This window comes from Paramormyrops kingsleyae, chromosome 13 (assembly GCF_048594095.1).
Source record: "Paramormyrops kingsleyae isolate MSU_618 chromosome 13, PKINGS_0.4, whole genome shotgun sequence".
Lineage (NCBI taxonomy): Eukaryota > Metazoa > Chordata > Actinopteri > Osteoglossiformes > Mormyridae > Paramormyrops > Paramormyrops kingsleyae.
This window is the reverse complement of record NC_132809.1, coordinates 7,047,496-7,072,335: the sequence shown is the minus strand read 5'-3', so window position 1 is coordinate 7,072,335 and position 24,840 is coordinate 7,047,496. Positions and strand designations below refer to the sequence as shown.

At 44.0% G+C, this 24,840-nt stretch overlaps 1 long non-coding RNA gene across 3 annotated transcripts; it reads left to right on the top strand.

The window, feature by feature from the left end:
- Nucleotides 1-19,140: 19,140 nt before the first annotated feature.
- LOC111858183 (uncharacterized) lies at nucleotides 19,141-24,102 on the top strand. Of its 3 annotated transcripts, none has more exons than XR_002841530.2 (3): nucleotides 19,141-19,617; nucleotides 19,809-19,948; nucleotides 20,138-24,102. It is a non-coding gene; the product is annotated as an uncharacterized lncRNA (long non-coding RNA). The 3 variants fall into 3 exon arrangements; XR_011982160.1 differs by having other exon boundaries at nucleotides 19,144-19,617; nucleotides 22,603-24,102; XR_002841529.2 differs by having other exon boundaries at nucleotides 19,809-24,102.
- Nucleotides 24,103-24,840: the final 738 nt, after the last annotated feature.

The window sequence follows — 24,840 nt, the reverse complement described above, 5'->3', positions numbered from 1 at the left end:
AAAAACGAACGAGGTTACGAGTCTTTGGGGAGGCGGTATGGTTACAAGTAACCGCGGTAAATGAGAGCGAATCAGAGGACGTATACTGACAGCTGGCCCCTGGCTGACCCCTGCTTACGCTTGAACATGTGGAAAACGGAGCAGAGGGGAAACAAAGGTCCAGTCTGCCGAATCCTCTGGGAGGTCTGAGCGCTAAATGTCAACCCGCCCCCTAAAGACCCATCCGCACACTGATGCTACAAGTCAGCAAGTTATAGTCATCACGTTTAAGAAGCTGGTGTGTGACGACCAAAATATCAAAACATAAATACACCCCTTTAACACCCCCGATCTCCTGAGAATTTAGTATCTGGTAAAGAGAATTCTCTGACGGATCGTGTACAGGCTCTCCTGGGCCACCTTCAAACCAGAAAAATTTCCCTGGGTGCTACTAACTTATACAGAATCTCCCATGGTAACTATAGCATGTAAAATACTGTGACTTTGCAGGTCTGCTTGACTGGACAGTTCTGCCTGGAACACCTTAACGAGTTCTCTGAAGTCCACTAAACACATGATCGTAGAGAGCTTCCAATACAGTGCCATAACCCAGCCAATGAGGGAATGAATGGGGATCTGATAAACAATAAGGCAGAAAAAAACCAACAGGACCTATGTCACACATTTGGCAGACGAGTGTGGAGCGCCTCATGAGGCCTGGTTAAGTCCAACTCAAATTGCCACACTTTTCTAAAGTCAGAGTACATTCTGTTTCAGCTCCACGACCTGGTAACTCGTAAGGTAGTCCATAAGCAAAGTCTTGGTCACAGTCATTACCAGTTGATATTATTATAGACATAATGGCCTTTAATTGCTCATTCTAAGTACAGGATCACTGTCCATTCACAGCTCTGTATCGCCCCCTCTAATTGCTAGGTGACAGAAAGCCAATACTGACCACTTCATTATTGGACAGGGACAATGGCCTGAGTTCACAGACCTCTCTGGTCAGCCTGACCTTTTCTCCCAGGTCACACAATGCCGGTCACCTGCTACTCAGCAGTCAGGAATTTACAGAGCAGGCTTTAATACGGAGAAGCCCGCAGGACTCCCAAGCCGCCAGCCCTCACACTGCTACATCACGCATTGATTTCTTATTGTCTCCTCCGCTTAGCGATGCCTGATTTTCCAGCATTAGATGGTCACACCTTTAGGGTATGGGATGGAGGGTAATCACATGTTGTTTTTCAAATAAATTAAGGAAACCAATAAAGGCTGCAATAAACAGGACGATCAAGAGTGGTGTCCAGTGTAAAACACTGAATCTGTCCAACATGCATCTAACCTTAAGTTCATCCTCAACCCAATATTTTCTCTCCATGATAGTTTTCTCAAAATTCTAAATCCTCAGCAAGGTGGAGGGCTGCCCCCCTCCCCATGGGAAGAGCAATATTGCCATGTTAACCCCATCTGCTTTTATCTGCCTCTCCCTCTCTCTGGACAGGACAGCAACTCTAAAACAACAATCAATACTTTTACAAATCAGGATTTGCACCCGCCCAGGTCCCTGCCGCTTCATCCATCTGCATGATCTGACAGCAGTCTGTCTGTATTCCCGGCCGCCGGACACTCAGAGCCGCGCCAGCTGCCGGATTCCCGCCTGCCGATCCGTTTTCCTCACACCCTCGATGAGGAGATGCCGGGTCAGGCTGTCTTTCCCACGTTACCGCGGCAGGTCCTGGGTGCAGGCACGGCACACGCTACAGCATTGCACTGCGATTAAACCCACATATAAGCAGCTAGAATTGCACCTTTAAATAATAAATAAGCCCTAGTGCTGTGCAGTTATAAGTAAGTGAAGGAAGCACATTAGGTACTGCTGATTCAGGATCAGTTTCACCTTCAAACAATCAGTCAGAAAAGCATAAATAAAAGAATATGTCTGAAGTGATGCAGATTTGTAGCACTTGGTGAAAATGGTGGCTACCAACAACAAAGACGGCAGAAAAACAAAACATCACAAACACAAACCATCTGATGCAGATTCATCTGTCAAACGATAAATATTTAAATATCCACCCCACCAGAAACAGGAAGAAATAATATGAAACGGTCTAATCATAGCATGCAGGGCAGTGATACGCTTTACACCTTCCTCTGATTTTACCAATTTCTTTCTGTATTTATTCGACACACAAACCTCGGTGATGCACTCATGCATTTGTCATGGCTCAGTGTGAGGTAAACCTACAGCATAGGCTTCAGCATAGGACTCTATAGCCATGCTGTGTATATGAGTGTGTGTGGTGACATCACTTAAAGACACACATGTGCTCCATGTTGGGGAAAGTTACACACGCAGACTGTCCTGAACTATGTGTGTGACATCTCTGTCAGCACCATCTGATTTTGGCAAAAAATGTTAGTGGGTGTTGACAATATTCCTCAGGTAAAGAACCTATCAAAGGTATTACTCTAGTATTACAGTGTCTATTTAATTGGCTGACAGTATATGATACCAGCAACTCAGCATTGATTTATTGGTAATCTGGATATCGCAGCACTCAAGCATAACCCCATAACCCCATATCACAGACCTGAAGATCTTTTGCTGTTTTTCATGCTCCTTAACAAAATGAGCCCTTCTTTAAGACTCCTGTCAGTGCTTTAACAAACAAGATTAGGTTGTGTAGTCCAATTCCAAGGATTAAAATAACAAGATCTAGCACAGCAAACCAACCATATGCTACTGTATATCTTCATTAATCTGTGACTTCTTATTAAGGAGAAATCGATATAATGACCAAAAGGTCCCCAGTACAAAGTGTTACCAAGTTGGTTGGGTAAGGGTCATGTTAACTGGGTAACATACAGACAAAACAAAATACAGAGGTAGTGATATTAAAGCTGTTCTTTCTGCACAAAACTGCAGCCAGATGTTACAGTATGGTTCAGGTGAAGGTATTATGACAGTAAGAGCGTCACATACTCTATCCACTCACCTCACAGAGCACTTATCCAGGACAGGGTCATGAGGGAAAGTCAAATATTTGTAGAGTTGGAAAGTTCAGGTCCAGGAAGTCCAGGACCAAGATTTTGTTTCAGCCAAGCAAATGCGTACTCTCTAACTGTGACTCTTTATATTCAACTGACTGGTTGAAACAAAATCTTGGTCAGGATTTGTACTTTCTGGACATGAACTTTCCACCTCTGCAATTTTTTTCTAAAAATTAATGTTCAGTAAACTGCATCCAGCAGTGGGGTGACATTTTGGTGTGGACATATCAGGCCTAGTGCGGAGGGTGAGGAGGGGGTTTAAGGCAGGGCTGGGGAACCTGATCCATGGAGGGCCAGTGTGAATGCGGGTTTTTGGGATGACCTCTCAATCAGCCAATAAATGTGGGTCCCCGGGACTGGAGTTAAGAACCACTGTTTTATTATTGGTTGATTGGTATAATAATATATATAACATATATATAATATATATTGTTGTTGCAGAGGGGCGCACCAATGGGATAGCCGCAGGGGCATGTGCCACCATAAAATAATATCTTCACAGACTGGACGATTAAACAAATGAAGCAGCCCAACATTACAGTAACTAACAATAAATGAACCACTAACTTACGTGTACTATTAGAGCATTTATGTAATTTATTTAAACTTTATTTTACCAGGTAAATTAACTGAAAACCAATTCTCACTGCTTTACGTGATATTCGGGAGGAATAGCAGATAACACATCGGAACTTCCTGGGATACAAACGACACGTTTTTCAGCCAATAAGGGCAAAGTTGTGTCGTCACGGAGGCTGTTCCAATTTGTTCAGCCGGCTGAGAGGTGCTGTACGATGTCTTAAGTTGTCTTGCTCTTGTAAGGTTCTTGTACCATGTGACATGGTGACGCGTGACGACGTTTTACAGCGCCGGACAAAAAACCATCATATCATGAAAAACGAGGTTTGAAATTTTCTACGTAAAGTGCAGGGAGACTATCAATGAATGGGTATGATTTAGTGTTGTGTTGCGCTATAGTATAGGCTGAAACCTGCGGTTATCATTAAAAACAAAATGCGGTAAACGTAAGACAAACTTTAATTTGTATACGCCAATGAATATTAACAAGAACGTTAAATCTGTATTTGCATAATTTCAAACATGCTGGACTTTTTAATTGATTGCTCTTTTTTCTCCCACAGTGGTGAAATTGCACCATTTGTATTTTGTAATTGCATTTGTTTCGCTCAATTAGAAAAGGGAGTTGTATTTCAAATAAAGTTTGAATCTGAACCTGTGTAGTTTGAATGGGGGGGGGGCTCAATAATGTTCCAATCTAGAAAAGGGGGGCCCTGCAGAGAAAGTTTGGGAACCACTGGTTTAAGGTATAATGCCTGTAAGGAAGGACACCACATGACAAAGGTGGGTAGCTCCTCACTGGTGTGCAAACCCATGCATCCTCCAGGCCAAAGACACATTTGGTCTCCATGCCCATCAGGTAACCCAGGTCTTATTTCCCATTAAAAGGTGAGGAACAACGATGCACACATAAAAAGAATGGTTTGATGGAAATAAGGTGATAGAGGCTTTGTCTTACAAAAAAAAAAAACAATAAACATTCTCCAGGCTAGCTTACTGCTGTCTGTAGAGCCTATGCTTGGCTTACGTATCTTTTGTTGCTTTCTTATCAAAGTTTAAACCTCCGCACAATCTCAACATGGACTGGGGAAATGACCACTCTTGGGTCATCTTGTGCCTGATGGTCATCTTTCTGCTGCTGAACAAGGGGACCTGCTGATACAATTTACTGGGAAACACCTTGTGGTTACAGATCTGAGAAGCAGATTACTTCTGTACATTAAAAAAAAAATTGAAATCAGGAAAAGATTAACTCAATAATGCACAATGTGCAAGAAATGGGATTTTCAGCCCAACTGTTTTCTCACCTATGCTATTTTCCATTGTAAATATTCAAACATACATCTTAAACTCCAGCTTAGTGAACAGAATAGTCAAAACAACATGCTCCTCTTCAGCTGTTTCCCCTGTTGCCTTTTGAAAGGAAATCATTATGAAGATAAAGGAGAAATGTGCTGAGACGTTGATATGCAGACCTGCGCTGGAAACGACTCACCGAACCGAATGCATCCTCGCATGCGAATTGGGTTCGGGCTCCTGCATTCTTTGTGGTTTTGTTTTCTTTATTTGTTTGGATGTTTTGACACATCCTGCAAAACTCCCCTCCGGCTTGAATCAATTTCTTCAGCTTGAATATTAATACTGAATCAGGAGGGATTAGCCCGTCATTGTCCCTCTGCTGAGCCCCAAATAAAGGCAACGACACAGAGGGGAAATCTTCACTCCTCTGCCCTGCAAACAAAACCCTGTTACAAGAGATAAGAGTGGGCTCTCTCAGTCTGGCTGCCTTACAATCCACGCTTAGGATCCATGCTCTCAAAAAAACATCGCCACGGCAGATCTGCAAGCCAATTGTACCCTTTAATAGTACTTTCCTGAGCCTATACCATGGATTTTCCAGAGTTTATCAAAGAATACAATGGGGTTATGCTTGAACCGTTTTTGTCCAGGCCAGAGCAGTAATTTAAATGCAGTAGAACGCAGAAACAGGGCCTGCAGGCCATTTGCTGGGAAACACAGAGAAATAACAACGTTTTAAAAAGATGGCATAACTGTGTTGACCTTCCACACTCCCTGGGCGCTGCAGCATCCTTTGGGCTCTTTGTATATCAGAGCCTGACTGTCAAAAGCCTGGCATACTTAGATAAAGTGTTTACTCACTGGCTTCAATAAAACACACTCCCTCTCACACTTAAGCAAACAAAAACGGTTACACACTTAATGATGGAACGAGATAGCATGTATAGCTATTCCGGCATTTAAATTCAGGAATGTCTCGCTTCAAAACCATTATGGAGTGCGGCTCTCAATTATCTTTAACACAAACAAATTCCTGGTTTAAAGTATAGAGTCATGCATGCAGAAGCCTTCTATGCAGATCGGTGCATTCCTCGCATGAGACGCGGTATGGTTTAGCAGAGAGTACTTCAGTCCTGACGCCTGCCCACTTTTGCCTTTCTGTGTCAGTCATGCTCTGTAACTAGGGAGAGGTGGATTCAACCTACGAGCCAAACCACAAGGCCAAGATCCTCCCAAAAGTCAAAGCAACACTGATTGACGTGTGGTCAGTTAATCAGATGCGTGACTACAGGAGGGTGAGCACTCTCAGGCCTGAAGGGGTTAATAGAAAATCAATCATTGCAATAGGTGGAGTTTAACACGGAGCATTAAACTGAGGGATGGAGGCAGTGAGGACAGGATCTTGTATTCTTCAGTATCTACAAATACCTAACATTTGCAGTCACTAAGAGGACTCAAAAGGATTCCACTCAGTGTAAGAGGAACTTAAAATGATACAACATTCAAAATCAGAGGAATTTAACAACGAAGGAAAAAAAGCAACAAAATGACATAATATACTTTGTGAAGAATTATTAGGCAAGTACTATTCCTAGAGATATTTTTTAGCAAAAGTTAAAACGTGACTAATTCACTGATATGTGAATTTTTCTTTTGCTCCAAATACATTTATTTATAGAGAAAATGTCACATTAGACTTTCACAAACAAAAAATTAAAGAAAAGCACATGATTTGATTGGATCCTGTCCTATATTAACTGTGGCAGCTAGGACCCCCTCCCAGACACTGCGCTGAGAAGTGTACTGCTTGCTTCCTTAGCAGATCTGATACTTTAGTGAAGCCCAGTATTTCACAATGGGGGTTAAATCAGGGGGCAGGTAATAATTCAATCTCCTTTCAAGCCTTTCTTGACCAATAAATGGAATATATTGATGCATGGGATGGGGCATTGTCCTGCAAGAACATCATGGGAAGGGGCATTGTGCTTCAGGAACATCATGAGAAGGGACATTGTCCTGCAGGAACATCATGGGAAGGGGCAATGTCCTGCAGGAAAATCATGGGAAGGGGCATTGTCCTGCAGGAACATCATGAGAAGGGGCATTGTCCTGCAGGAACATCATGGGAAGGGGCATTGTCCTGCATGAACATCATGGGATGTGGTATTGTCCTGCGGGAACATCATGGGATGGGGCATTGTCCTGCGGGAACATCATGGGAAGGGGCATTGTCCTGCGGGAACATCATGGGATGGGGCACTGTCCTGCGGGAACATTATGGGAAGGGGCATTGTCCTGCGGGAACATCATGGGATGGGGCATTGTCCTGCGGGAACATCATGGGATGGGGCATTGTCCTGCGGGAACATCATGGGAAGGGGAATTGTCCTGCATGAATATCATAACCTTTTTGAAAGCTGCTGTCTTCTTCTTGTACCAGTGTTTGAAGAAGGCATCTTCTAGAAACTGGCAGTAGATTTGTATCTGCAAGTTGGAAAGGCCTGACATTCGTCATTGATAAATGCCCCCCATATGTCACTTGTCCACCACCTTGCTGTTGCTTGAAGAAGGTGTCCATCCACAAGCCCATCTATTTCGTCCATCAAGAGTCACTCTGTCCACAAAATCTTTGTAAAATCAGTCTTGAGACGTGTCTGTGCCCATTTTTGAGGTTTTAGCTTCAGTGCCTTATTGAGTGGAGGCTGTTTCAGCCTCAGTGACCTTAGCAGTGTCACGTAGCACACTGTACATAGTACTTCCAGAGTTCCATATAGATTAAAATTTTGAAAAATTTGATTCTGAAGAGATTCTGGGAGTCTCCCCATTAATTTGACACAAGTCTTTGGCAGTTAATTAATTAGTTTGCTTCTTCCATCTTCTTTGGCTGTTGGCCACAAAACACTCAATTGTATGGTGATCATGTTTTAAAAGTTTGGCAATTTTGATTGTTTTACATCCCTCCGACTGGCACTTTACTATATATTTTCTTCTGCTTTCTGTAACATCTTTTTTGGCCCATTTTAATAGTATTAATAATTTGCTTAATAATTCTGCACAGAGACGAATCTACAATTTCCTGTTTCACTCCAGACAGAAAGTACTCAGACCAAATACTGAGCATGCTCTATTCTTAAATAAACTATTCTAAATTAGAGATTAATCTGGACTGAACTTATTGGCCAGATGAGAAGATAGAAGCAAAATACACACTTTCCTAATAATTCTGCACGCAGTATATATCTGTGCCAAAACACATATTATCAATAGTTGATGAGATTGTATGAAGTGCAGATTTGTTCATATTTTATTAAATACAACAGATAAAACAAACATGCAGAATACGGTAATACTTTTCACCTAGCTTTACAAGTTATAGCCACCTTGCAACCATTATGCCATTTGTTCCTCGTTCTTAGAGAAACCCAGTGATTTTCACAGAAAGCCTTTGAAGTCCCATGCCAAACAGGTGACCATAAACGAGAGAATAGGCAGTGAAAGAAGACTCTAGACCACCTCATATTTACTGCACTAAAGTCATCCAGTAAGCGATCACACAGAAAAAAAAAAGAACAGATGGTGATGCTCCCCAAGGACCTGTTAGGAAAGCAAAGCCACGGCATCATGATTGGGGAACCCTTCCTGAATCAGAGCAGCATTCGCAGCAGGTCGGAGGCCAGCGGGCATGTACTGGGGATCGCCGCTGGTGCAGCCCAAAGGACAACATCTCTCTCCAAGGGAACACCTGCCCTGGATATTGCCGAGATCAGTCAACCTACTGTGATTAGCAAAGGGGCAATTAACCGAAGGGTAACTTCCTTTGTGATGTGGACTAAATACACTACACTGAAAAAGATCCTTCACGTATCTTAACAGTTAACTTTTATCTCAAAATGTTTTATAGAGCAGCAAATAAATAAGGGTAATGTAATTGAATATACCCATGATTGATTCATCCTTGATTGGACATTATGGCTTTTCATGGCACCTTGTTCACCGAAGGTGGGCTTCAAATGAGGTCCTCTATTAGGCTTTCTGTCAGCACGTACATCAGAGCAGAGAACATAATGTGCAGTAAGGGAAGAATAATTCTAAGACTGAGCTGTATGAGGTATTTAAGTTGTTTTTACACGTCAGACTGTTAAAACAAGATATGAAGGACGCCGAGGCCATTTATGACCCTGGAGGCGCTGATTAGTCTCTGGTGGGCAGGGTTTGATTTTTAATGGACTTTCTTTCACAGTGTTATATTGCATTTTTTATAATAGCAGCCTATAAGCGACTCGCAGCCTATGAGTTTAGATAACAATATCACACATCTGAGTGTGTTAGTCAGTCCCTGGATCCTTTAAACACATATTTAGGTGCAGCAGCAGTTGCAACACTTAAATGTAAAGCTATTCTTTAGCTTGACATTAATTAGCTAAGTGGATCCTCAAGTTTTTCTTTTAACTTTAATTAATCCATGGGCGTGCTTTCATACTTCCAGCACCCGCTTAGTTTTCCAAAGATAAGTTGAGTCGTTTAAAAGCCCCAGTTTCCTGTCGTGTTTTTTTTTTTTTACTGGGATAATTTTACACCATGGGACTTTCCAACACAATTCCTCAGAGTGGAATGACCATTTTTGCATTCCTAATCCTTTTTGTTGCAGATGAAGGATTTTCTAACTCATTACGATTAGAGGCGCCGAAAACGCCGTAGTCTATGAGCGCCTTTAAAAAGAGAATTCTCTAGAGTGTCCATGTTCCCTTTCTGTGACGTAAATCTGGCCTGCGTTTGACATCCTCCTCTCGCTCAGCACTGCTCTGCAAGCCCAAGAAAAGCATCAGAGTTGTCAATAAAGAGATAATGAGAGGTATTCTGTGCCACCATTCATGGGAGTAATCTGGAAGTCTGCTGGACAAACTGTGTGCTGCATATCAAATGCATATGAAAATTTCACGGCGCGCCCACATGCCCACGGTCTTCCTATATGTATTCTAAAAGCGCAGATCCATCGCGTTCCCTGCCCTTGACCTTGAATGGCATATAAACACAGAAAATGGTCCTGCTGGCGAATGGCAGTTTCTGAGGTTAGAGAAATCAGCCCTTCCAAGCTGTGCCAATTTCCATTACTTTCACTACAGAAATTATATCTGAATATGTTGCAACATTTGTTAACAAAATTGTCAATAAATAAACTCATGTCATTCTTTACTATATTATGTCTATAGTACTGCCTGATAATGTATTATCTCTGCAGTAATCATCAGTGGTGTATTACTTGCACTGTACTCTCTCATAATGTGAGTATTAACTATTACCTGCTGCAATAAATTTCTTCTGTAGTCATGGATAATGTTACTGGAAAGTAACATTTTTGCAATCCTTTTTGCATGTTTGGAGATAGAGCCCTTGCAGGAGTGATTTGCTTGTATTTGACTCTCACACTGACTGCTGAGGTGGTGTTTAAATAGTCTTTTAAGGCTCCATGAGCTGCAGTCTCATGTACGAGTGCTACTTGAAGCTCGCTTAGGAGTCTCAAGACTGTTCTGGGGCCTCGCAGACCCCAGATCCCAGAGCTGCTTGAACACACAGCCTCGTCTCGGCATCATTCCCAAAAATTCCCCACTCTAAATGTTGAAATCGGGTCCTGCTTCACAGCTGGCTTTTCGATCCAAACACAGTCCCTCTCCCCCCTCCCAAACCACATATTAAATCCTTGTGCTTATGTCAAACTTAATTAAGGAGCCTTGTATGAAAAAATAACAAGTTTGCCTTGTAGGAGAGCAAAAGAAGCTCAGAGGAGAGAGCTAAAGAGGGGTCACAAAGATATGGAGAATAAGTGGGCTGATCAAACAGATCAGTTACAATAACATATGGTGACATCATCAAGTCACACGGCCACCCCGTGGGAGCGGAAAACTTAACTCCTTCACCACTGGATTATGGTGCACGGGATGCTGCCCGCCATAGCAGCTGGCGACCATACTCCAGTTAAACTGCAGCAAAATACATTTTAAGCAGGTGACGCGAGGTCGGCCCTCTCAGATTGATGACGGCGTGCGGTAAACAAGCCCCGCACCAGGGTAGGGCCCCCGGCGTCACATGAAAGGGCCCCAGCCTGCCGCTAGCCTCATTACCCGCCTTTTTACCTGTCACCGTGGCTGCTTCACACCTCGCGGTCTGCGAAGAAAGAAACGTCAGACTCGCAGCAAGTCACCCACGGTCTCCTTCCGCATGCATAAAACTATTTACTGAATGGAGGTGGGGGGGGGGAGAGTGAGGGCGAGGGAAGATGTTTAGTCTGTCAGTTTAAAAACTATAACCTCGAGCTCTGAAAAGGGGGGGAAAAGTTAAAGCCGCCTCACGGAGAACGAGGCAGCCGGTGCTGTGAAGAGTAAAGCTTTGAAAAGTCTAAATCAATTTTGGAGAGAGAAAAACTGTTTCAAGGGGGAAGAAAAGCTGATTTCAACACTTTGAAAACACATCTTCATACAACCTCCACAGGCAAAACAAACTAAATGCGGTGTATAATACTCTTTCAAAGCTAGATGACTTGGGGGGGGGGGGGGGGCAGCCGTCCCTGCTGACGACTGCTGAGCCTCCAGAGGGAATGGAGGCAAAGTAGAGGACTTGGCAATTAGAAGGCGGCAGTGCAGTGCCCTAACCCTGCAGGGCGGACCTTTCCCAGCCCAGGCTCTAGGCGGCCCTGCGGACCGCTGGCCGTGGCTGGTTCCCATGCCATGGGCCTGGACGTCGGAGTACCATGCCAGGCTATTCATAGCGCCCAAGCTGCAGAAGGTCCGGAAGGAGGGCGTGCTTGATTTTCCTTCTCCATCCACAGGTCCATTTAAGCAGCTTCACACGGGGAGGTAAATATGTGTATCAAAACATGGGGGGGGGGGGGGGAGCATACTGCAATGGACACAGAGAGAAACCCAGGGTTGAGGGGCACAGAAAGGACTCTTATAGATCCCATGAGAGACTGCAAACAGCAGGCCGAAAAAGTTCAGGATAACAAACAAAGACATGTGGTGAGAGACAGCAGAGGCTTATCGGGGAAAAGCGAATCAATGAGGAAAATGGCACAGGAATAAAGACAGGAAAGGTGGACAAAGGCAGTAAAAAGGTGAGGAATGCTAATTTGCTTTTACTTAATGACTTACTGTCAACTTGTTGTATTTCCTCACCTTAAATAAATAAATAAGATGAGGAAAAGACAGCAAGATCAGCGGACGGCCAAGGGGCCCTGCAGATAGAGAATCCAAGAAACCCGGCTGAGCCTGAAGCCAGCCAGCAGGTAGCCGCAAATGACTCACACGGGAGGCGCAAGGTGCACGAGGGACGCTGGGATCACGGAAAACCGAGCGAGCCTCCCTGGCTGCGGATCAGGTCTGAGGCTCTGCCTGGCCTTGGATACGCTTCCATGTTGTCTGTCTCTCTCCTCCTCCTCTCCTTGTCTCACTGCCTGGGAATTCTGGAATAACATTAGCGCCATAATAAAAACCAGCGGTTATAAATACTGAAAGCTATGATGAATATAACAGCGATAACAGAAGCTTGGATAATTAGACCAAAAAAGAAGGGAAAAAAAGCAATGAAGTTCTTTCTTCTGTTTGGGAATTCTTCTAAAGATTTTAATTTATGTAGAATTGCAGCAGCCTAGTAATCATCTGAGCTCTGCAGTCGACCTCTAGGGTCTGACACTGGCTGCCTTCTGTCAGGGCTGTTGTTACATTTGAATTAGGGCGCAGTGATGTAGTCTTTTTAATGATAACTCTCACTACAACCAATTAATGGGTTGTCCCACAGACGCTTGTTTAAAAATGTAACAAAGGGAGCTGTTGACAAGCCTCAGAGGACGTCGGTAAGCTGGCCCCCACCAGGCAGAGCCTCCCCTGCCATCAACAGCCCTCTTTAGCTACCAGAGCTGCTTTCTGAAAAGCAGCAAGCAACATTTCTGCACGTTTTTTCCTTCCGTTTCCCCTACATATGACATGGCTCTTTAAAAATTCTCTGTCTATAGCAATTCTTCTTTTTGTTCTTGTGGGAAGCTTTTTTTAGAAGCTTTACACATTCCTGACCTTGTATCTGGACTAAACTGGCCCGCAGTGGGAGGAGGCGGGGCCTTGATAACGGGAGGTGGTGTTATGGAGAAGAGGCGGGGTCAGTAACCACGGCAGCCACATTAAAAACTCTTTTACTGCATTTGGCAAAAAAGAAAAAGGAAAAAAAGTCACTCACTGTCCATGACCTCAAAAGAAACACATTTCCTTTATTTGATTAATAAAACAGAAATTTTGCAGATATTTCACTTTTCCATTCTAGTAGCCGGTATCCCAATCCATTCCAGAGACAACAGACACTACAGGTTGTCTGGCAACCACAAAAATAACTCTAAGGTCCTGATCCAGAAATATATTTCTGTGTCTGATATATCTGATAAATTCCATTTGCAAAGCAAGTCCACTTAGAGCTGGGTGTCTTCCTGGTATAGGGAATTAAATGCAGACAGTAAAAGCCACTTATCTGCCTTGATGTCAGAAACCAGGATATGCCAACAGCTCAAAAGTATTTAATTAAATTATTTTGTCTCTGACCAGTGTCATATGTGGATAAAGACTGTCATACAGTAAAAGTTTAAAAACCAAGCGAAATTTTTTCCGAGTTTTATTTAGTAAAATGTGTCTATATTTGGAGACACGCTGACCATCACTGATCGCATGGACGTTGCATGCTCTCTCCTTGTCACATGGCTTTCCTGTGGGGACTCAGAGTTCATCCTGCAGTCCAAAGACATGCAGTTAGGCTCACTGCTGTCCTTAAATTGCCTGTAGTGAATGGGTCCATGTAATCAATGTCCTGAGATGGGCATGAATCATGCCTAGGACGACCCCCGGCCATATACCCTGTCCAGTCTGGGATCGGATCCAGGCTCCTTCATGACTAGAAGTGGTTGGAAGAAGGAAAAACATAGAGAGCACATCCCCCGAACCACCTATGTCAGGAAACACTGCAATTTTTCACTAAGATGCAACTTCATGCCAAGTTATAACCCAGAACATTACATTCTGAGAGTGGCCAGACAATATATTTTGCCCCACAAACATATATGCAGGGAAGCTTTGCAGGGATATTAGTATTTAATAAAAAACAACAAAAGAATGACTGCTCAATTTCTTAATGTTTAAAGGGAAATAAGATCCAAGTTAACCTTTTGTTGGGAACTCAAGAAGAAAAGGGTTGGAGTCCTGAACTCTTACAGCCCATGATCAAGGTTAACTAGCGGGTTATAAAGTGTTGGCATGCAAAATGTCCACCACCATCAGTGCACAGCTTGAAGTGTTGATGAAGAGCCTGCAGATTGACTTCGGTCCCACATAATTACAGCAGGAGGTAACAATTCTGTTAACTGGGCCGGATGAAAAGGCACAGTTTATCTTATCCCGAGATGTGTGAAAGAATGTAGAGAACTCTAGGTAGTTGGGGGGGGGGGGGGGGGGGGGGGAGGCTAGGAAAAGAGGATAGGAGAGAAAAAAAATTTGGCTGCCAGAGACATATTTCAGTGTGACAGCTTAACCCCAGACAGATGCTGTCTACAGGCTGTACCCCATTGGCCTGATGCCCAGGGTGTCATCAGGTCTATGGAAGGATCTCCCGTGCCTCACAGAAGATATGCAGTACTATGATGATCCCTATTCACTGCTGGGCCAGACAGCAATAAGCCTCATACGTTTTAGAGACACCTTATTTGTGTTGTATTTTTTTATTACTGGTTAATTAAACAGAATCACGGACAGAGTGAGCTGCTGCCTGAACAGATGGCCATGGCTCTGCCATTTCCTTGTGAATCTCAGGTGGAAATCAATCCCTGGGCCTCAAGTGTCTCCAGAGCTCTGTGTGGCCTCCCCATGCTCGACTGAGTTTCTTCTGGGAGGTGTACTGTTCAAACTATCTGATAAAATCCTGGAAGATGTACATTGAAAATCAGGGGAGAATACTTAATATTCTCCAGACATATGCCTGATATAGCATGACACAGCTGAAATTCAGGATGTGTGCTGTGGGCCCAGACATGCGTATTCCAAGGACAAGGGGGCTGGAATGTAATGAGCCCAAGTAAATGCTCCAATTAGCAGAGGCCAGCTGAATATGACTAAACTGATTAGACAAAAAGAGCTAACTGGGCTGAAAGATAGTGGGTGGAGTGTCCTGAAGGGCCAGCCTAAAGCTTAGGGGTAGCATTAGTCCTTATTATTACAATGGGTATACCCAGGTTCAGGGTTAGCGTTAGCCCTGATCGTTACAGTGGGTATACCCAAGCTTAGGGTTAGCGTTAGCCCTGATCATTACAGTGGGTATACCCAGGTTCAGGGTTAGCGTTAGCCCTGATCGTTACAGTGGGTATACCCAGGTTCAGGGTTAGCGTTTGCCCTGATAGTTACAGTGGGTATACCCAGGCTAAGGGTTAGCGTTAGCCCTGATCGTTACAGTGGGTATATCCAGGCTCAGGGTTACAGTTAGCTCTGATCGTTACAGTGGGTATATCCAGGCTCAGGGTTAGCGTTAGCCCTGAACGTTACAGTGGGTGTACCAAGGCTCAGGGTTAGCGTTAGCCCTGATTATTACAGTGGGTATACCCAGGTTCAGGGTTAGCGTTAGTCCTGATTATTACAGTGGGTATATCCAGGCTCAGGGTTAGCGTTAGCCCTGAACGTTACAGTGGGTGTACCAAGGCTCAGGGTTAGCTTTAGCCCTGATTATTACAGTGGGTATACCCAGGTTCAGGGTTAGCGTTAGTCCTGATTATTACAGTGGGTATATCTAGGGTCAGGGTTAGCATTAGTCCTGATCGTTGATGTGAAACCCACTATTCTAAAACTGTTGGTCACGCAGAACAATGATGTCCAGCTGGTGACAGAGAGAGGGAGTGAATCCTGCTTCCATGTTTCTGTGTGTAAACAGACGTGGTACAAAGTGGGCAAAAAACCCATCAAATTAGCGTGTATAAATCTCCATCCTAGCGACTGGAGAGCCTGCAGGGTAGTGCGCCATCACTGCACTCTATGGACTGTGTAGATCCATCCAGTTCAGTGCGATAAGCTTCCCCCACCCACATATTAATTTACAGCAGAGCCATTCAAGCAGACAGCCCAGAGGGAATGGCATTGAGATTCCCCTCACACGTCCAGCATCCTCACCAGAAATGCGCTTTCATTGCATACATTATGCAGTCCAAATGAAAGCTTGTGTAAATCTGTTGTTGAATGTGTGGGTGGGTGTGTGAATTTTCATATACATCAAATTCTGTTTCTATAGCTAAGAAACCATTTCTAACCCAAATGGAGATTTTGTTTGACAAAATATTTCTCGGGCATAAGTAATGTGCTTAGGGGAAATTTATTTTAGTGTGAGATTATTGTGTTGGAGAGATAGAGAGAAGCCTTATTTTTCTGAAATATATTAAGGAATTTTTATTTATATGTCAGTTTCTGGTCTGGAAGGAGCACAAAGAACACTCCCTAGCTCTCCTAGTTTCTGCTGCCTGATGCAGAAAATCTGGACGGTTAGCCAGCAGTAATGCTAAGCTGGGGTCAGCTCTGGATTCGGTCCTTCAACATTATTAACCCCAAATGGACCAGGGGTGGTAACTGGATCGTATAGAGGGTTCATATCTCTGCCAGGATAACATATATTTAAAATGGGATACCTGGATAAAAATGCTTCATTTACACCAGCATCCCATCTCAGCCTTGTGTCCTATGCTCCTATAGGGTAGGCTCCAGTTCCCCCATCAAACTCTACTGGATGGATGGACATACGGAAGCTTACTTTATACAAATAGTTATGATAGTAAGGTTTAAATTTTGTGAAATCTAATCATTTGAATTCCATTTCATTGATATCAAATTAATGATGATGGCTGCAGGGACAAACTCGCTGAACTTAACTAAAACAGTCCATAGTGATACTGTGGTACTGCTGCATGTAAGGATATATATGGGATACAAGGCTACATCTAGAGAGAAGGACCCCATACACATAGATGCCAAGGTATGCATTTGACCAATGTTTCTCAATCCGGTCAATGGGGACCCACAGACAGTCCACGTTTTTGCTCCCTACCAGCTCCCAGCAAGGAGCAAAAATGTCGACTGTCTGTCAGGGAGCTCGGAGGGAGCAAAAACGTGGACCAGCTGTGGGTCCTTCAGGACCGTTTTGGGAAACACTGCATTTGATAATCAGTGTGTCAGTGAGAGGGACCGAGCGACTGCAGTGGGCCAGCCAAACTTTTCCATTCAGTGGTGCGTAGTGTTTCCTCGGCGAACCACAGAGAAGTTTCCCTTTGGCTGGAATGTGTGGCACATTGGTGAGGCCAGTGCCAGCAGGTCCCGCTCGCTCCATGGCCTTTTAAATCGGCTTGTTCGGCTGCAGTGAGAATCTACTCTGCCTGACCCGAGGGCACCGGTCCAATCAGCTCGCTATCTCCTGAAAAGAACTCCATGAGAGTGACATCTTTCCACCTCGTCAATAAATGATGAAAGCCACTTTCTACCTGCTACTTGACTGTTTAACTTATTCCTGAAAAGGCCCATTCTTTCTGGCTGCTTCTATTTCTTGCCGAAATCAATATAAGTGGAAGAGGAATGACGGTGATCCTGGAGACGCATTAGCTGGTGCTCTCAGGAGCCAGGCAAAGCTCTAGCGACTGGCAGGGAGAAGGGCCTATGGGGCCTGCTGTCTTTCTGCAGCAGAGCCTAGAACACAGCCTCATAGTCTCATACAAGGGAAACCAGAACCTCACCACCTAAACAATCTCTATTTCACATGCATAATTCATCCCCAAAGACAGCACAGAGATACGCTAACACATGGAAATATTTACCTCGTGTGTTACTGTGCTTTTTAGCCCCAGCTACAAGTTATACGCAGGCATTGGCCTAAATTAAGCAGGTGAAATAACAATATTGTAAGAAAGTGGAAGTGTTTACTCAACAGTTCACATCTGGAGGGTGCAGAGGAGATGAAGGGAGGACACGAGTCACACGTCGTTCTGAGAAGAACCCGGGACATCTCGGGCGGAAACAGATTTTTATGTGAAGCGTGTCCTCTCAGGCCTCGACTTCTTGGGAAGAAAATGCTACTGCTTTTCATTTGTAGCATAGAGACAGTGAGAGTCTCATATTGAGAGAGCTCGTACTGCAACCTCCACTCTGCTCACATCACACAGGAGCAAATCTGTGAGGCCAAAAGAGGTGGGGTGGGGGGGCTTGAAGCACTGAAGCGGGAGATGACAGCTCCTAGGGGCTTTTGGAAAAACTCATTTGCTACAATGCAAAGAATAATTTAGAAAATAAAATAAGCCAATGAGCTTTGGGATTTATTCAAGGCTAGAGAGCAACAAATAACAAGTGTGCTTGGATGGCCAAAGCCAAAATATAGATTCTTGAGAGACCCGTTCTGTGAATCTCGGGTTGCTGTTAAATGATGAGTAGTGAGGAACAGTCCTCAGGGCAGCTACACCAGGAAAAGTTTCACTTCACTAAGGTGAAGGGCAGCACAAACACAAATACTAAGTTAAACCCCATCACATCTTATTCACTCACTCAGCTTTCTTACTATAATGTTCCTTTATTTCCAAAGCAGCAACATTAGTGTTTTTTTCAGTACTCATTTGACACTTTCTGATCTCCGCAACAACTTTCAAGCTACTAATTTCCTAATTTCAGCTGTCATCTCGCTGGTATGAAACTTTACAACATTATAACAACCAGCTTCTGACCACAAACATACTGCTGCCTAAAGAAAGTACTCAGCTGCTGTTAGGCAGGGCTCCAAGCGCAGGGTGTGGAACAGCAGTTCTACTTCTGTGTGGAGCTCACATCTGGTCTGCTAGTGAAAACTCACCACATGCTTACGCAGAATCTTCACCTTCCAGCTTGGTATCACATGTTCTCTTAAATGCTGTCAGATCCAGGAGGTTTGTAGAGGAGGACAGAAAATTCCCACACCTGCCAGGTTGGCCGAGTTCCATCCAAGGGGTGGGGATTGGATGTTGGCAGGGCTAACAGGCAGGGGCTGAGTCAGGTTAAGGAGGCAGGTTAGTGCCCCACAGCATGCGTACGCTTGGCAAGGAGAGCAGGAAATTAAATGACAGCCCTCGTTAAGACACTGGCACCGCCTCTGGCTTGCTAATTTATGCAAATTGAGATCTGTGGGAAAAAGGGGGGGCGGGGAGGTGTCACGAAATGGCTGGCAGCCAGCATCTAGCTGAGAAAGACACTCAAGTGACGTTCTTTCGTCTGCGTTGCCGCTCTCTTGGGCTGGAAAGTTTCACTGTGGGAGCTGGGAGGCACAGAGAACAATAATGTAGGCAGATGGAGTGTGCTGGGTTTCTCCTGGCAGGGCGGGCAGATGGGCAGCCAATCAGGGGCACTTCCTGTTTTGCCATGCTCGAATGCCATTGTTCCCAACCTTGCAATCTCCTGCTTTCTCTCCCTCTACTTTGCCGCTGCCCGGGAGGAATTTATAAACATTTTGCCAGCGGATCAATACCCATATTGATCAACCATTGTGGGAGCAATCTGTCTCAAGCCTGCAGCTCAGAGATGGGAGGAGCAATGGAGGGAGGCTGCGGAGAAGAAGAATTAAGGGAGAAGGAGAGAGAGAGGAAAAGGAGAGGAGCTCCTACCTCAGAGAGAGGGAAAAGAGGTGGAGAAAAAGGTAAGGTTATCTTTGGGAATAAGATAGGAAGCTGGAGGGAGCAAAGCATGTCTGGACCACCTATGCAGAAGGGACTACTGGGACTGAGGAAATGCAGCGTAAGCCGTTTCTCGTTGGGGGGGTTTCTAACGAGAGGAATTACGCGTCTCCACGTTTATTAGCATGGGGGGTGTTTCCATTGTAATTGACAGATGAGGAGAAATATAGAACCTGGGATGGGAAGACGATGAGTGCTGGAGCTGAATGGATTCCCACACATGAGATAACAAATGCCCACTATAGAGCTCACGTCCGTCACCAAGGTGGACATCCAGATGTGCTGTTTCTGCAGGTGAGTGGGGAAGAGCACTGTTTCCTTCTTTAATCACTACCTTGTTCTGATACTCTTGCGTACAGTCACACTTTGAACGGGGTTTGTCTGTAATGCTTAAACACTCAAGACTGTAAATTTGAATGGTGGCGAGGCTCTATTATAAAATCTTTGCTGAATTCTCTCCAACACATTGTGGCTCCTTAACAGATCAGGAAATGCCCTTTTTAGGATCATAAAATTACAAAAAAAAATGATGCTGTGAAACTTTAAGAACAGTATGGGCAGCACTGAGTGTCCTTTCCATTGATGATGGCCGTCAGTACAGTATTGTACCTGTGGAGAGTTACGACTGGACCGTGGGACTAAGTACATACTGACGCTGGTTTCTCTGGACCACATCTCTGGACACAAAGCTTCTGCTGAATGAATTGTAGTATTTCAAGTCAATCAGGGTTGCAAGGCGGAGAGCCATTTCCTGACTGAATGATATATGGGTTTGCTTGGGACCTAGAAGTTTGGAGTCCTGGTCCTGGAATGCAAGAACTGTACCAAGGAGACTACTACAAAGCACAAACAGTATTATTACTGCTGTTCTGGACCTGGATACAACTAAGCATGAATACTACTGAAGCTGAATACTAACGGTCTTGGATACCATTAATCCTGAGCTGGATGGATGCTACAAGATTTTCTCAATTTGAGTGGAATAGTCTTGACAATATTGCACTGGTGTTGTTCTGGTGCAGGCCTAGAGTATGGAGAGTACCTGAGGGACAAGGGATAAGCTTGCCCAAGCAGGGTCTGTAGTGAAGATTAAGGACATCCAAGGTCTCATAATGGATATACAACTGTAGCTCACTCTACGGGAATTTTGTTGGGCAATATCCTGGCACAATGCTGTCATCCTGTCATTCATCATTTCTGTTTAAGTTGGGGATTATTTACAGAGGGGTTCCTGGATTACTCCAAGTATATGATCTACCATGGAGAACTGTAGAACTTAACCAAGAAGAGAACATTCTATACACTGAACACTAGCACATACCACTAGCTGCAACGATCCCTCCCCCAAGTCAACCATCCATTTCTCACACACAATACCTATATTTTCACATTCTTAACTATACAAGCAGCAGTATGCAGGTAAAACATATAATCAGAGCTGCATATCCAAACATGAACTTCAACCACAACAATTCAGCACACAACAATAAAACACAACATCAGGCAAAAGTAAGCACATGACTATAGTGGCAGACAGATCGAGACAGGAGCATCACGTATCTCTCTATGTGTTTTCAGTACTTTTACTGTATTAGAGTTTGGTAATAGAGGTTACTGATGTGGAACAGAGAGGGATAGTGGTGTAAATGACAGCAAAACCTGCGAACAGAGTTTGGCCCCCATATTGGGCCCCCAGTCCAGATCAATCCAGTTATTCTCCAAATTTTTTAGGGGCCCTGTCACTCAGGGGCCCTTGGAATCGACCTAACTCCCCCCCCCCCCTCCGCACAGCTGCAGTGATCAGAGTGCTGTTAATATGTCAGCTGTTTTGTTTTGCCAGAAGAATCAGTGGAAAAACAATGTCTGGTGTTCAACAGAAAATACACACCAAACTTTTCTGTTGTTAGTTCAAAAATCATGTAGCATACCAGCGGGCCACAGGAGAGCTCAGCGTTTTTGCTGCTCAATCGTGTTGCTGGTGAAGAAGAATTAAATCTGAGAGGAGACAAAACACAAGATAGCGGTGTCAAATGTCTGTTCCTAGAAACAAACGGAATCAGAACAGTATGACGGGGGGCTCAAGCAGAACACAGACACAGGAGACTTCCAAGATACAACCAACAACATCATCTGAACAAATACTGCCCTTTTTCTAGGCAAATACCCAACAAAGAGTCTGCCCAAGTAACCATGCCAGAGTGTGAGAAACAACTATAATTCCAAGGCACATGAAGTTTTATATGCGACAATTACGGTATAAAAATTTTAAATAAGCAACATGGTGCCTATCTGGTGCCAGCCTCATCTGGTGGAGGGATGGGGGGGGCGCAGTCACACGTAAGACTTGTTGGTGCTCCGTGGAAGAGGGCCGAGCAGCAACAGCCATGATTTCTGGAAGACATTCAGCATCCCTTTTCCCCAGAGTCCCCCCCCACACACACACACCCCACCCTGCTGCCATGCCCTGGGGTGCCTACCAAGAGTGATTGTTTTTGCGGCCACGAAATTAGCAGTGTTGCAAATTTATTTTGTCGTGCTCAACTGCGCTGTAATTAGCTCCAGGCCCAAACGAGAGTCACACCCCACCCCTGCATCTGAGTGACAGGCCAGCAATGATTCAGCAAGAGCAAGGGGAGTTGGGACTGGGGGGCCGGCTGGAATGTATTATACACACAGTATTGGCAGCACTCAGGTTCTGCAGGTCCAGCTGGCAGTATTTTCACTTGTGCCTAGACACAGAAAAGGGCACATGCCATTGCTTAAAAACACACCTTAATATAATTTATATGTTTGCCAAATACTCATGATATACTGTTCTGCCCCCAAAAAAATGAAGAATGACCAAGAACCCTCAGTTATTCATGTTCCTATGGGAAGAAAATGTTGCTATAGGAAGAAAATGGAGTGTCCTACAGCCAAAGCTTAAATAAAGTATTTTCATATTTCAGCGTGGCCGGAATTCCTGACTCCACCCAGAAGGGCCCCTTCCAGGCAAAAGCATTTCAGGCTTGTGATACAGGACAAACATCAATATTAGAAGTACATCTACCAGATCATCAGTATCTTCCGAAGGAAAGGGCACAACAAACATCCTGAAAAAGACACCATAAATAAACAAGCTTTCAGATATGCAAGACCATCCATTTTCAAAAAACTGCTTTTCCAGTGCAGGGTCACATTGCCGAAGACGTAACTGTGGCAGCTAATTAAGACAATGTGATTTGCAGAAAAGGTTATGTGTGTGTTTGAATCAGAGGAAAATGTCTCAAAATCGAAGTGGTTACATAGTCCATGACATCACTATCAATAACAACAAGAATAAGAAATGATTATTCTTTTAATTATATATTTGGAGAAAACATGAAAGCTTTTTGTACAGCTCATTTTTCACATCCTCATACCCAAACTTAATTAGTTCAAGCAGCTAAATTATTATGTGATGGGGCCAGTTATTCATACCAGAAAGGGCAGCTTAAAGCGGTCTGTAGCATTTACAGGAGTGATCTATGGGTCATCTAGATCCAAGGGAGATAATGTGTAAGAGTGTCTTTATGTGAAACATAGTTTGGGATGACTTTGATTGTATGAATGTGCTCTATTTGTTAGCATCTGATGGCCTTTATGAGTAGGAGCTCTCTGTTCTATTGGATTATCCTAACTGCATTTTCCCTGTGACAAAGTGTATCTGAATGGTTTTGTTTATTTACGGAAGACAGGCGTGTCTGTGTCCTCCATTCTCAATCTACCGAACTGACCTTGGGCTGACATTATCCTGCGGGGAATTCAAAACATCACTTAGCGCAGGTTATGTGAAGATTACACTCACAACCAGAGGAAGAGAACAAAGCATGAGAACACTGAACGAACAGCAGAGAAAGAGAACATTAAACTTACAACAAAGGAGGAAAACAGATGGAGAACAGAGGAGATGATTTATCTTAGAACTGAGGAGGAGAGCAGAGAAGGAGAACATTAACCTTACAAGAGAGGAAGAGTTCAGAGGAGGAGAACATTACATTTATAATAAAGAAGGAAAAAGATGGAGAACAGAGGGGAAGATTGATCATAGTGCAAGGGAGGAGGGTGGAGAAAGAACATTAAACTCACAACAGAGGAAGAGAACAGAGGATGAGAACATGAAACTCATTAAGCCTATAACAAAGGAGGAAAACAGATGGAAAACAGAAGGAGAAGCTTCATTTAACAGCAAAGGGACACAGAACAGATGAAGCTGCCTGCCTTCCATTGTCTCTTGGTTCTTGTTTGCATACATGATCCTGCAGGTCTATGCTCACATATACAGTACTGTAGTCCTGCATCTCTGCTGACTTGGTTGCACCTCACTATCTGTATCTGCACTAGCTAATATCTCCAGCTATCTTTTAAAAAAATGTTCTTCTCTTTTATTCAGCTATAACAAAATGAACAACCTGAACCTTTGTGAAGCATTTCTTTGCAAAAGTCATTTATATTACCCTTCTCTTTGCTGTCTCTATAGGGAATCTGTATTATGCAAGCTTTCATATGAGAATATCCTCACAAAGCCATTACGCTACAGTGAGTTTAATGAATGACACACGGCATCATGCACCCAGAGCATCCTCAGCCCTGTAGCACAGAAATCCACTTTATTCATCTGTCTAGATGTGCATCTCTCTTTATCTTTCAAGAAGGATAGATAAATAGATTTCTCCAGTCTACGTTTCACGCCAAGGTTACAAATACAGAAATGAAAACGCTCTAGAATGTGCAGGACGTGGCTTTCAAACACGACCCTCAACCTACAGCAGACTGACAGCACAGGACAGCATAAGTCCATATGCACACCTGCTTGCCACATAAAATTTGTTTTCCTGTTTTTAAGAGAGAGACTTTAGGCTTTATGATGCGTACTAGCTTTCATGAAGGAGGTACAGGAGGTGAGGTTTAAAATGTTATATTTCCATGATGTGCCATTCTTCCCACTTCCTGACCATTGTGCGAGTGCAGAAGGCATTGTCTGTCCCCTGCCTTGTCTGTGCTCCCCAGAAAGGCCACCGCAGGGACTACCGCATCTTTTATTAATCAGGGGCCTTGCAGCACAACCCCTTTATCTAATTTAGCAGCCAGGGGTGGGGAGTGGGGGCTTGGTTCTGCAGCGATGAGGGGGGCGAATTTGAACCCCTTGGTATTGTGAAGGACCAAAG